This window comes from Zeus faber (genome assembly GCF_960531495.2).
Source record: "Zeus faber genome assembly, chromosome: 1".
Lineage (NCBI taxonomy): Eukaryota > Metazoa > Chordata > Actinopteri > Zeiformes > Zeidae > Zeus > Zeus faber.
Window position 1 is genome coordinate 28,631,397 of NC_137193.1, and position 13,010 is coordinate 28,644,406.

Genomic DNA, 13,010 nt, shown 5'->3' on the forward strand with positions numbered 1-13,010 from the left:
CATAGTGCATCCTGATACCATCTCTTCCCCAGGTAAACAATGCACACACACTGGGCCATCAAGGTGATGTAAAAGAAAACGTGATTCATCAGACCAGGCCACCTTCTTCCATTGCTCCGTGGTCCAGTTCTGATGCTCACGTGCCCATTGTAGGCGCTTTGGGCAGTGGACAGTGGTCAGCATGGCCACTCTGACCAGTCAGCAGCGACGCAGCCCCATACACAGCAAGCTGTGATGCACTGTGTGTTCGGACACCTTTCTATCATAGCAGCATTAACTTTTTCAGCAATCCGTGCGACAGTAGCTCTTCTGTGGGATTGGACCCGACGGGCTAAGCCTTCGCTCCCCACGCGCATCAGTGAGTCTTGGACGCCCATGACCCTGTCGTCGGTTCACGGGTTATCCTTCATTGGACCACTTTTGGTAGGTACTAACCACTGCGTACCGGGAACACCCCACAAGACCTGCCGTTTTGAAGATGCTCTGACCCGGTCGTCTAGCCATTAGGATTTGTCCCTTGTCAAAGTTGCCCAGATCATTACGCTTGCCCGTTTTTTCCTGCTTCCAACACATCAACTTCAAGAACTGACTGTTCACTTGTTGCCTAGTATGCCCCACCCCTTGACAGGTGCCATTGTATCAAAATCATCAATGTTATTCACTTCACCTGTCAGTGGTTTTAATGTTGTGGCTGTTATGGTACATCTTATACTGTGTATCTATATAAGCCAAATTGGAGTTAATAATGAATGAATGAATGTCAATTTGGTCATTCGGGTTGCCATATGCATTTAATGGGGGTGAGAGCGCTCCAATCACACTTAATATCACCCTGATATTTTCTAAGTCGTTCAGCAGTGATATTAAAGCCAATCTTCTCTCAGCAGTTAAAAGGGCCATACTGCCCCTTCCCCTCTCTTTCACTGTATCTATCTGTATATATATATAGATATATGCTGTATATAATGCTGTATATGTATCTTTTTTGAGTGCAATGTAATTTTTTGCTGTTCTCAGGTTAATAATGGCTGCGCTGCTTGACTATAATTAAACATTAATTATTACAGTGAACCCTCCATGCCCTATTAGACTTCATTGGACACCAGCCTTCTATCAAATAAGGAGTATCAGACAGATTCTTTTTTTTTATCATAAAATACTTGGATTCTGAAGTGAAGTCGATGGCAAATGCACCTAATAACAAGCCAACAGTACATACTCCGTGCTCCACTCCCAGTGGGATCCACGGGCCACTTCCCCCATATCCCACATCATGGGATGGCAGAGAATGATGAGATTATTGGGGGGGGGGCTTAAATGAAATCACCCATGAATCTAGGGCGTCGGAAACTCTCGTCGGCTATCGCGTCTTGGATCTCCACCAACTCCACATTTAGTTCCAATATAAACACAGAGCCTAAATCAACCTCCTCCTCCTCCTCCTCCTCCTCCTCCTCCTCCTTCCTCCTCCCATAACAGAGCTGGGAGACAAGCGATGGGGTTAAAGAGGCGAGGGTAATTGCTGTAACCTATCTGGGTGGAAAAATGTTTGCTTGCGTTCCCAGTGTACTGTTCTCAGATGCACTTGGGCATGAAATTGTTCCCCCTGTTCCACCCTACCAAGCCAGAGACCCATGCCCATCCCCATCAAGCCAGGCGAGCAGGCGTGTGTGCGCGTGAGTGTGTGTGTGTGTGTGTGTGTGTGATGCATGTGGGTGTTGTTGTGTATGAGTGGGTTTCTATGGCAGGGCTGCTTATGTAAGGCTATGCATTGATACATTCTTCTTTCGATATAGGGTTAGGGTTGTTTACAGCAGGGGTTTCCAACTAGCCTGCGGACCGGTGCCAGGCATTTGCCAACAGGCCATGAGAAGCCAGGCGGAGCCGCCCTATTTGGCCCTATTTGGTGTTTTTTTGGTATTTTTTGCAAAGGCTGATCAGGGCGATCTCAAAAGGAAAACAAGCAAGCGAAAACAAATAAATACAGTGTGTTTTTATTGTAGATGTATTTGTGTATTGTATTTATTTATCTATTTATTGATCTATTATTTATTTTCCCTCTCCACCCTCTATATGCTGTGTAACTATGGTGGGAGGCCGGGGTGCGGGTGGGGATTCATTGTTAACAATACACCTACTGATGCACAAAACTTGGACACATCCTCAGTGTTGTTTGCTGGATTCACTGGGTGTTTCGGGTCTTACAACAGACACCCTCCTCCAGGCGACCCGACCGGGGTGATAGAATCCCGGCCTGTGTACAAGTGGCATGCTACACCCACTGCACCCACTGCTCTCCCCTTTTCAACCAGAGCCATCTGGAGGCTTTTTCTGCTGCCTCCACGTTGTTGTCTATGGCCTTTCTCTGGTTGGCACCTGTTATGCCTAGTGTGCCGTAGGCTTTGCTCAGGGAGTGGCTTGCAATCCCCGACTGCCCACCTCCACTGGCATGCACCTGGTCTTCCAGCCGTTCCTCCGACAGTCCTCCACCAGCTCCTGGTTCTTCTCCCTCTTTCTTTCTTGAGCCTCCTCCATCCTCTCCTCCCAGGGAATCGTCAGCTCCGGCAAGAAAAGTTGTTTTGTGGCCTCTGAGACCAAGATGATGTCGGGTCTCAATCTGGACTGGGTGATCTGCGGTGGAATTTTCAGCTGCCTCTCCAGGTCAATTGTCATCACCCAGTCTCGGGCCGTGGAGAGAAAACCAGCAGAACAGTTCTTTGGTGTCTTTTCAGGCCTTTGTCCTTCCTTGACAAAGTGGATGGCCTTGGCTCTGGCTTGGGTGTATCGGCTGCCCTTGATCCCCTTGCTGATTTCTTCAGCGATGGATACTGACCCTCACCTAGCGCCTTAGAGCAGCTGCTCAGGATGTGTTCCAGTGTCCCTGTTTTGGAACACAGGGGACATACATGTGTTTCTATTTTGCCCCATATGCACAGGTTGGATGGGCTTGGGAGGACATCATAGACCCCCTGGATCAAGAACTTGATCCTCTGGGGGTTCCACTGCCAGATATCCTTCCAGGTGACACTCCGCTCCATTGCCTGCTCCCACTCCATCCAGGTGCCTTGCTGCCGCATGGCCACTGCCCTGCTGGTTCGCTCTTCCTCGACTGAAGTTCGCACCTCCTCCTGCACCAACCTCTGCCTCTCCCTTCCGCTGGCACAGTCATATCAGGTTGCTGTAAGGCTCCCAAGTCCAGCTCTGCCTTGCGCCACTGTTCCTAGGATAGCCTTGTGCTTCAGTCGTGTTTCTGCTTGCTGTACTGCATCGGCTGCCCTCCACTTCCTCCCTGTCCTCACAACAATACCTGCTGCAGACACTTTGGCATCTCTGGATCCAGAGTACTGCAGGTGTTCCCGTGCCCGTGCCACAATGAACTCCTCCCTGACTGAGCTGAAGGGGAGCCTGAGCTTATTGGTGTTCCCATACAGCCCAATGTTGCTCAGGCTGCATGGCAATCCCAGCCATCTACGTTTAAATAACTGCTCACCTTTTGCTCAAAGCCTTTCACCACAGTCATGGGGACCTCGTAGATGAGCAGAGGCCAGAGGATTCTTGGGAGTATTCCATGCTGATAAACCCAGGCCTTGAATCTTCCAGGGAGTCCAGACTTGTCCACTGTTCTTAACCAGCCCTCCAGGTCAGCACGTGTTGCCTTGATGGAATCTCTGTCGTTCAGGCTACAGTTGAAGACCTTTCCAAGGCTCTTCACCGGCTTCTCAGTGACTGATGGAATCTGATGTACTCCCAGCCTGAAGCGGAATTTGTCTATGACCTTCCCCTTCGTTAGAACCAAGGACCTTGACTTTGCAGGTTTGAAGCTCATACGTGCCCACGCCATGATGTGCTCCAACCCCTGGAGGATCCACCTGGCTCCTGGTACAGCTGTTGTTGTCACTGTGAGGTCATCCATGAAGGCTCTGATGGGAGGTTGCCTTACTCCAGACTTGCTGAGGGGGCCTCTGCATTCTGGTTCCGCTGCCTTGACCAGCATGTTCATTGCCAGTGCGAAGAGGGTCACTGAGATTGTGCATCCAGTGATTATGCCCACTTCCAGCTAGTGCCAGTCAGATGTCGTGTGGCCAGAGGAGACTCAAACTGAACCTGCTGTAGTAGTCCAGGATGAGGTGTTTCACCTTCTGGGGAACATGGTGTTTCTCCAGTGCGACCTCCACCAGCTTGTGGGGTATCGAGCTATAGGCGTTGGTGAGATCCAGCCATAGCACAGCCAGGTCCCCCCCGCCTTCTCTTGCCTCCCTGATGAGCTGGGTCACCACGCCTGTGTGTTCCAGGCAGCCAGGAACTCCTGGTATTCCTCCCTTCTGCACTGACGTGTCGATGTATCTGTTGTTCGACAGGAAGTTGGAGAGTCTCTTGGCTTGGATGCTGAAGGAGATTTTGCTCTCCACACTGAGCAAGGAGATGACACGAAACTGGTCGATGTTCTCAGACTTCTCATCTTTCGGTATGTACACTCCCTCAGCATACCTCCATGACTGGGCAATCTTCCCTGTCCTCCAGATCACCTTCAGGGCCCTCCAAAGCCGATGCCGTAGCTTCGGGCAGTTCTTATACACCTTATACGGCACTCCGCTTGGGCCTGGTGCTGAGCTTGATCTTGCTGTCCGCACCACTTCCTCCACTTCCCTTAGGCAGGGCTCCTTCAGATTGAAGTCCACTGAAGGCTCTGGTGGTGTTGTCAGTGCTTCGCATGGACTTAGCGGTTGTTCTCTGATCGGATCACTGTACGTGGCCTTGAGGTGGTTGTTAATGATATCGTTGGAGCAGGTGAGGCGGCCAGTCCTCTTTTGACCAAAAAGCTGCTTGGTCAACTTGAAGGGATTGGCCAGGAAAGCAGCCTGCTTCCTGGCTCTCTCTTTCCACCTCTTCCTATGGAACTCTGCCCTCCGCAGGGTCAAGAGTTGCTTCCTTAGAACTGCTCTCAGGTCCGCTAGGCCAGCTCTCTCAACGTCCCCTGCTGTCTTGTACTGCCTCTTTAGCAGCTTGGGCTCTTCCTTGAGGCTCTGGATTTTCCTCGCTCTGTGGTTCGGAGCATAGGCTGATGGCATGGGCTTGGGTGCCTCGGTTCCAAATCGCTCAGCCACGATGTTCACTATGAGGGTGGTCATCGTTTTCAGCCGACGGTCAATATCCCCCTTGGCTGTCGCTTCCAGGATCCCGATCTCCCGATCTACATCCTCATCAAACTGCTGCCACTCAGTTCTCTTCGAGGATTGGGGCCACTGGATCCTTGGTCTGGCCTAAGGTGCGCAGCCAGTTGTTATATCTTGCTGGCTTTGAAGGCTCTGTGGGTTGTTGGGAGATGATGCTGTTTCTTGGGGGCTTAGGGTGGCATGTGAGCTGTTGGCAGCGGGTGCAGGCGACACTAGGAGGCTCTGGGCACTGTGGGTTGCCTCCAGGCCTGGCTCCTCCTGCGTCTGACCAGAAGTGACTTCTGTGCGTTGTGTCGTCTTTGCCGCTGCCAAACACTTCATTCTGCCTTGATGTATCTTTAAACCCCTTGATGTATCTTTAAACCCCTCTCTGATTCTTGTAGGTTTTACCGCAGATGCACTGTACTGTCGTCGTCGTTTTTCCATTGTCCTGGGTCGTCGTTTTTAGATCTGTCCTGTTGGGGTGCTCATCCTCCCCCCTCTCGGGCACCTTGGTTGTATTCAATGTATTTATTTTCCTCCATGTGAAACAGGATGTCACACTCTTTTACTTCTCTTACCTCCACTGTTCTTCTTCATAAAAACAAAAGCTCATTCAAACAGTGCCCACTATTGTATATGTATTGATGTATTGATGTATTATTATTATTATTTTTTTTTACCTGTGCTGTCAGCATGCTGGACATACCATACAGAGTATTTGTATGCCATTGCATTTAGGACAGAGTTAGTCTGCAAGTGGAGTTCATCTTTTCAACCTGCAATGCAACTCTTTATTAATTCTTAAAACATCAAGAACTGCTGCAATTACTCCGTCCTGTAGGATGACAAGAGCACAACTGTTTGTTATACAGAACCGCCACACACAATGGAGAACTGCCCTCACTCAATGGAGAACTTTTTTACCATGTTTTGGTCTATAAACAACTAATCACTACTCCAAGAGGGGGAGAATGGCCACAGTGAGACAAATAAGCATAGAACCAAGCAACAACATATACATGGAAAAACATGAATATAGAAACAAACAACAACAACATGTAGAAGTGTGTGTGTGTGTGTGTGTGTGTGTGTGTGTGTGTGTGTGTGTGTGTGTGTGTGTGTGTGTGTGTGTGTGTGTGTGTGTGTGTGTGTGTGTGTGTGTGTGTGTGTGTGTGTGTATTAAATTAATTGCTAATAAGAATTTAATCGATTACGATTTTGTCTTATCGATAAGAACTGAACAAACTGCGGTCTTGTTGTTATTGTATCAACCTAGGTGTTTGTGGGACACAGGGTGATTTGAGAATAAAAATATCCAGCCAGGAAGAAGAAGTAATCACCAAAACGACAGGGGGCAGTCGAGAAAAAAATGTAATATAAAAACCATAGTAAACCATAGTGAATTCCATAAGGGTAGTGATTAGGTGTTGCATGGAGATCTGCCGCAGAGCGATCACTCAGCATTCCATGCTAACATTAGCAAGGTAGTGTGAGAATGAGAGAGAGAGTGAGATGGAGAGAGAGAGAGACAGCAAGCAAGAGATTGAGAATAGAGAAACTGATTTGAGGGCTGCAGCCCAAGTGCTCCTGGAATGGAAACATATCGGCATATGTTCCTTAATTTATTATGGACGATTGAGACGGAGGAGTACAACATTGTATATCTATCTTTCTATCTATCTATCCATCTGTCGATCTATCTATCTATCTATCTATCTATCTATCTATCTATCTATCTATCTATCTATCTATCTATCTATCTATCTATCTATCTATCTATCTATCTATCTGTCTATCCATCTATCTGTCTATCCATCTATCTATCTATCTATCTATCTATCTATCTGTCTATCTATCTATCTATCTATCTATCTATCTATCTATCTATCTGTCTATCTATCTATCTATCTATCTATCTATCTATCTATCTATCTATCTATCTATCTATCTATCTATCTATCTATCTATCTATCTATCCATCCATTTATCCATCTATCTACCTATCCCTCCCCAATTCTTCTCCCTATTGTGGACCAACACAGAAGCGAGGGAAGAAGGAGGAGTCGCTGCATAATGCATGTTACCTTGGAATAACAGGATACAACAGGGAATAAGACAGGATGATGGGGTGGAGCGGTAAAGGGATGGAGGGATGGAGGGATGGAGGGGATGGATGCAGTAATTGGAGGGGATGAGCGATGGCACCGAGGACCAGGGACGAAGGCCTGGCGCTCCCATGATGGATGGATGATGGAGGCGAGTGAGATGGTGGGACAGAGAGAGAGAGAGAGAGAGAGCGAGAGAGAGAGAGAGAGAGAGAGAGTGCGGGAGAGAGGAAGAGAGAGAGAGAGGGCTCTTAATGATGCTGCATATGGTTCCTGTCCTCCACCGTGTTTGTGTTTAGCCTTTCCTCTGTTAGTGCATTCCATCTTTCCATCCTTCCATTTCCCCCTTCCTCTTTCCATACTTCCTCGCTATTTTTTGTCATTCCTTGCTTCCTGCTTTTCCTCCCTTCTTCTCCCCCTCTAAGTCCTCATTCCTTCTTCGTTCCTTCACTAGCTTTCATTTGTCATTACTTTTCTTATTTATTTTTTCCTTCCTTCCTTCATTCCTTCCTTCCTTCTTTCTTCCTCTCTCTGACTCCCCTCTCTCCTCCTATCCCATCGCTTCCACCCCCGCTCTCATCTTCTGTCTATTCTCCCTAATGTCTTCCCAAATCCTAATGCTGTCCCACTCCGCTCTCTCCGTATCTCTCCTGCCACCTTTTCCTCGCCCTTCTTTTCATTTCCTTTCACTTTGCTCTGGTCTCATCTCCCGCCGCTTCTGCAGCCTCCGCCTTTTTAAGGAAAAATTACCATTTGCGTCGCCGGCCCCCGCATCTCCACCTGAGTTCATCCCCCCTCTTCCCCCATTCCACCCCTCACCCAGCCCTCACCAGCTCCGCTCCGTAAGGGGCGGGATGGTGGCAGCTGGTGGAAACGTAGCTTTTGCGCTGGGATTTAAATAGATGATGGCAGAGTCTCGCACCTCGTTGGGTTCCTTCTCTCTCTCTCTCTCTGAATAATGTAGCAGGGTCCTGGAGGCATTGTTGCCGGTCCTCACTGCCGGCAACATGCACAAGGCAGCATTGCCAGCCTTCGATATTCATACCCAAAGAGCGAGAAAGAGACTCTTTTGCAGTTTATTTTAATTTTTTTTTGTTGTGGGGGTCGGGGTGTTTTGTGCTGTGTTTTATTTAGGTCCAGATCAGGCGACCTACTTTCGCTTGTCAGTGACTCGGCGCGATGCTGCCTTAAGCCTGGTTCATAGTCCCCACAGCCGTAGTGTCGTTTAGTGCGTGCGCGCCACACATGACGTCGTTGCGGCGCTCGCGGCGATTTTGCGCGAGGGCGCGCACCTCCAAATTTTTGGAACTCCTCCGCACCGTGGGCTTCAGGTAATTCCAGATGGACGCGTCTGAAGGAAGGCTGTGTCAAGAGGTCCGCAGGTACAATCTGCACGGTCCAGCCGTGCGTGACCACAAACCTACTGAAAACACTTTTTATTCTAATTGTACAGCTGTACTTTTCGTAGTTATTCAGTTCTTTGTAATGTTTAAAGCAGTTCTTTCAGTTTCCCCTGATGTTTTGTGCACAGTGCCCCCTGTCTTTCAGGAGAATATCGCCACGGCAACGCACAACCATATATTATGCTCGTGCTTTCTCGGAGTGCGCACGGCATGCCCGCGCGGCTCGCTTGCGGCGACTAGAACGGAGCCTTTAGGCGGGTGGGGGAGGTAACTGGAGGTGAGATCTTTGCGTCACTGTCACTGTCCCTTCCCACGCTGTCCAGTGCACGTTTTTTTTCTTTTTTGAAAAACTCTTTTTACTCGTTCTGTTCTTCTCACACAGATTACCCGCCATGATCCTTGATAATACCCTCCTGTCAACCGCTGTCAGTTGTCAAAACTCAGCGCTAAAGAGGGCGGAGGGCAGGGGGTTGGGTTTTGGGGTGGTTGGAGAGATGAAAAGATGGTTCGGAATGAGCCAGGAAGGAGAGGAGGGAGGAATGAAAGAAGGAGGAAGGGAAGGGGGAGGTGGAGTGGTTGAGAGCGGTTTGGTGAAAGAAGAAGAAAGAAAGGAAGAAAGGAGTGCAAAAATAAGGAAGGATGAAGGAAAGAAGGGAAGGAAGGTAAGAAGTGAAGCATAACGGAGGGGGGAGAAAGGAAGGATGGAAGCTCGAAAGGAAGTAGAGGAGGGAGGAACGAGAGGAGGAGGAGAGGAAGGAATGAGGGATGGACAAGGGAGGGAATGAGGGAGAGGAAGAAAGAAGGAAGGACAAAATGAAGGCAAACAATAAGGAAGGAAGAAGGGGAGGAAGCAATAAAAGAGGGATGGAGGGATGGATGGATGGAATGAAGAATGGAAGGAAGGAAGGGAAGCATCATAAACGATGGAAGGAAGCAGCAGAACAACACAGGAGGAAGAGGAGAGGAGAACGACGGACGAAGGGGAAGAATCAACGGCCAGAATCCGAGTCTCCGGGCGCCCTGAGACAGAGAGGGAGATGATAGCGGAGAGAGAGAGAGAGAGAGTGATGTGTTTTTTGTTTGTGTATATTATCCCGTTATTTCCTTTTCTCTCGTTCGCTGCTTGTAACTTCCCTTCTTTTTCTTCTCTTTTCTCCTTTTCCGTCGTTACAATGGTTCACCCGAGGGGCTCCTGCTTTCCAGGAATACAGTTTCCTGTACCTCGCCCCTTCCACTGTCTGTTCAAGAGAGGAGAAACAAGGGAGATAGGGTGGAGGAAGACTGGAGGGAGAGGGAAAGAGAGCGAGAGAGTGGGGGGGTGGAGAAGAGGAAGGATTGCAGAGAGACTAGACGGTGTTTGATCAGCGGGGTGTTGAGTCACACGGAGATGTGATGGAGGGATTTGGGCTGTGCAACACACTGAGAGAGAGAGAGAGAGAGAGAGAGAAATTAGATGGAAAGTTTTCAGAATGGAGGCAACAGCAGTCAATCACTCAAAGAACATTCCCATATTCTGCCCTCTCCCTCTCTCTCTCCCTCTCTCCATCCCTCTCTCTCAATCTCTCCTTCACTCAATCTCTCTCTCTCTCTCTCTCTCTCTCTTCCTTTCCCTCTCTCTCTTTCTCCCTCGCTCACCAACCCGCTCTCTCTCCCCCTCTCAATCTTTCCCTCACTCAATCTCTCTCTCCTTCTCTCCATCCCCCTCTCTCTCTCCCTCTCCCAATCTCTCCCTCACTCAATCTCTCTTTCTCTTCTTCTCTCCCTCCCTCTCTCTCTTTCTCCCTCTCTCAACCTCAACCTCTCTCTCTCTCTCTCACCATCCCTCTCTCCCCACCCCTCTCCATCTCTCCCTCACTCCATCTCTCTCTTCTTCTCTCCCTCTCTCTCCCTCTCTCCACCCCCCTCTCTCTTTCTCCCTCTCCCAAGCTCTCCCTTGCTCAACCTCTCTCCTTCTCATGCTTTCTCTCCCTCCCTCTCTCAATCGCTCCCTCACTCAATCTCTCTCTCCCTCCCTCCATCCCTCTCAATTCAGTTCAGTGTCAATTCAAAGGGGCTTTATTGTCATGGGAAACAGTCGTTCACATTGCCAAAGCAAGTGTCAAAATTAAACAACAAAACAAGAAAAACAAATGTAAATGTGCAAACATGCAAGAATAGCGAGTAAGAAATAACAAAGTAGAATATAAAAATGTACAGCTGCAGTTAAATAAAAAGTAAATGGTAAATATAAGTGTAGTAATTAAATGTGAACACTGCAAATTATTGTTGTGTTATCAAAAATATTTGTTGTGTATGTATGTTCAGTAAGTGTGTCTATGTACAGAGGTCACACAGGGGTCACCTGTGCTGGACAGTCTTTATGCTGCTTGTATTCCGCTGGACGCCCTTTTCCGGCCACAGCAGCTCACAAATCCTGCTGCTGTGTTTGCGCAGTCCTGTATTTCGCCCAGCACATAAGGACGTTTTTTGTTATTGGCCATGTTTTTGAAGTCCTTTTGGGCGCTTGATTTCCGTGGGTAGTATGTGTCTCTGATGTCCATGTACAGTTGGCAGGAGGTGAGAAAGTGCAGCTGGGCTTCCACCTCCTGCTGTGTGCAGTGGGTGCACAGTCTTTCCTCTCTGGGTTGCCAGGTCTGGGTTGCCAGGTCTACCTGTGGCGGGCTCCCTCCACAGCAAGGCTGCGGTCACAGAGTCTGTACATCGTTAAGGATTTCCTTAGTTTTGGATCAGGTACAGTGGTCAGGTAACCTTTCGCGGAGTATTCTCTGTTTAGGGCTAAATGGCATTCCAGTTTGCTCTGGTTTGAATGAATTTCAAATGAATTTTAAAAATCTCTCTCTCTCTCTGTTCTTCCCCCCCCCCCTCTCTCTGTCTCTCCATCTCTTTGCTTCAAGTAGCCATAACTGAACTGTGATTTGTTACTCATTTTACATGAACAAATACAATCTTTTAGTTGTGCACCCGACATGATTTTGGAAAGAAATTGAAATACATTTATGAATGATAGTGAAATAATAAAAATATTCTCCGTGGGTGGGAAGGGGGATGAAACCACCTCAGAACACTGAGGAAATTCAGCGAAAAAGAGGAAACACGGGGAAAGCTCCGTTATTGGGAGTTATGGACTGAGGTGGCTCTGGGGGTCGTCCCCGCCCGTCAGCGTCACAAAGGTCAAGTAGACGGACACGATTCTTTTCATTTGTTTTGAACCTCCATCATCCCGCCTTCCTTTCTTCCTTCCCTCGCCTTTCCTTCCTTTCTCCTTCCTTTCTTTCCTCTATTTCCTTATCTCTATTTGTTGCCCTCTCTTCTTTCTTTCTTTCCTTCTTTCTTTCTTTCTTTCTTTCTTTCCTTCCTTGCTTCCTTCATTCCGCCGTTCCTTTCTTTCTTCCTTCATTCCTTCTCTACTTCCATTCATCCCTCCTTCCTTTCATCATTCCATCCCTTCCCTTTCTTTCTTTCTTGCTCTCTCTCTCGCTCTCTCTCTCTCCCCCTCCTGCATTAAGACCCTTTAAAATGTGTACACAGGAGGTCACTAGGACTGTGGGCAGCCTTGGCAAACATTAGACACCAGCAGGCGAATAAACAAGCGAGCCGGGTCGGCTTCGCAAGGGGTGACACGCACGCACGTACGCACACACGCACGCACGCACACACAAACAAACAAACACACACTTATTTATACATCGTTCCCTATGTGAATATGACAGTGAGCTGCATTGACTAGGTGGATAACCCAGGGTGCGCAACGCCCGTGGTGCTGTGCCCTACAGCGCACACTAATGGAATACAATCACTCTCCCACTCTGCGTGTGTGTGTGTGTGTGTGTGTGTGTGTGTGTGTGTGTGTGTGTGTGTGTGTGTGTGTGTGTGTGTGTGTGTGTGTGTGTGTGTGTGTGTGTGTGTGTGTGTGTGCGTGCCTGTGTGCGTGCCTGTGTGCGTGTGTGTCGGTCTGTCTGTTTATCTATCTGTTTGGTACTGTGTGTGCGTGGATGTATAAATTGCCCCCACGCCTGTATATGTGTGATCATGCATCGCTACTGCTGCCGCTCATTCTGTCCTGGGGAATGTTCCGGTGAAGTCAGTGGTCCGCATAGCATTAGCATGAATATGTATCTGGAAGACATGGCTGATGTCAAGGAGTCGACTTTTTCATTTTTCTTCAGACCGAATACAAGTTCCCGGAAGTAGTAACGACTTTTGGGTACTTGCCGATATTGATTACTTTAAAGTGGTAATCTGTAAGCTTATTTCCTATTTTGTCAAAGAATCTCACATTTGATACTTTGTTTCAGCTGGTACTATTTCAGAAACAGTCATTTAATGTATTAGTTAATTCATTATTG